The sequence below is a fragment of the Aplysia californica genome, unplaced genomic scaffold, assembly GCF_000002075.1.
Source record: "Aplysia californica isolate F4 #8 unplaced genomic scaffold, AplCal3.0 scaffold00028, whole genome shotgun sequence".
Classification (NCBI taxonomy): domain Eukaryota; kingdom Metazoa; phylum Mollusca; class Gastropoda; order Aplysiida; family Aplysiidae; genus Aplysia; species Aplysia californica.
In genome coordinates this window covers 1213189-1214975 of record NW_004797298.1, presented here as the reverse complement: position 1 = coordinate 1214975, position 1787 = coordinate 1213189, and positions in this window count along the sequence as shown.

Below are 1787 nucleotides of genomic sequence, written 5' to 3'. Positions count from 1 at the left end.
GAGTTGGGAATGAGGGTTGTGTCCTGCCCCCCAGGACAGCCTGGCGGGGATCTAGAGTAAGCACCAAACAAACTTAACACTAAGACTAACACGCATGTCATTTCCTACATCGGAACATCATCATCGCCAACATAAATAATCATCCTCATGCTCACCATCACAATTACCATTACCGTCACCATCGCCAACAACATCATCATCATCATCATCAGCATTATCATCATCATCATCATCATTACCGACTCAACAATTCCCCTTTCATATAACCATCTGCACCATTGCTTTCTTTTTACGTAACCAACAAAAACGGGCACCAAAATCAGGACACGGCAAAAAAAAAGAAGAAAAAAAAAGAAAGAGAGCGATGGAGAGCGATAGAGAGCAAGAGAGAGAGCGAGAGAGAGAGCGAGAGAGAGAGCGAAAGAGAGAGAGAGAGAGAGAGAGAGAGAGAGAGAGTGGCCTTTGCATTCCCCAGCATAAACAGTATTCTGTACGAAGGCAGTTCGCTCCTAAAAAATTATTGTTTATAAATCCCTCAGAACGAGCATCGGCTTACGTCCGTGTCCGGAATAGTGTGCTTTTAGATCTACATCAAGGGCAATAAATCCTTTAAAAAATAAATATTATACCAGCATTAAGCACAAATATGAACCCCCCGTAAAGCTGGCGATGAAAATGGAGAAGAACCAAACATTTCATGTTCTTAAACTTGAATAGTGCCTCTGACATTTATTCATTCATTTATTTAGGTCCATTGCTGGCCGTGCATGTATGCCTCACTGCTTCATTCAATCTATTTTGTAATATGCATAATAATGTCATCGCGCAATGTCTTTTCGCCACCAATTCCCTGTTTTAGGCCTGCACTCATTGAAAGTCGTTCGATCAAAGGCAAGGGTTATTGTAAGATAAAGACCCAATTGATATGAAGTGAGACTTGTTGGCGTCTCTTGAGATGTATACATTCAGGAGAAAGCCTTTTGTATTATCCCTATCGGATTAAAAAAGGAAAATTACGAAGCATATTTCTTTTTCTTGGTTGGGCTCTTCAAGTTTGTGGTATGTTTCATTTCCGCAGTGAGGTAATTTAGGGTGATGGTATACAGCTCCAGAGAGTCAAGTAAGTATAATATACTCTTTTTTTCAGCTGAGATTTACGTCGCTCGTAATGAGGAGGTCTAGACGAAATGAACCCCGAAAACAAGATTAGTATGTGGTCACGATGTGCTATTATTTGCTATACTTTGCAATATTTTGGCATCTATTGTTTATTTCAAAGATATTTGTAACAATCGTCTTATAAAATGGGACTACAAAAACACAAGACGAACATATTTTGGATCGAACAATGAGAAAAGAAATCAAACGGCAAAGGCCGCGAGTCTTTGCCAAAGTTGACGAGGCTGAAACTTCGCAAAAACTATTCACGGTTTTGAAGGTTATGCGTAACACGATACAAAAAAAAAAAAAAAAAAAAAAGTTGAAAGAACCTTGTGCATGGACCGTGTATTGCTTCACTTTCAATCTTAACGAAGCGTGTGAGGAATAGCGTGTGCTCTTATTATTCTATATTAACACATTATGCCTCTACACTTTCCTTTTCGAAAGTGCAAGCCGCATCCTCATCTGTCGCTTTCTGTCTCTCTGTCCGTTTGTCTCTTTGTCTATTTGTCTGTATGTCCTCTCTCTCTCTCTCTCGTTCTCTCTCTCTCTCTCTCTCTCTCGTTCTCTCTCTCTCTCTCTCTCTCTCTCTCTCTCGTTCTCTCTCCCTCTCTCTCTCTCTCTCT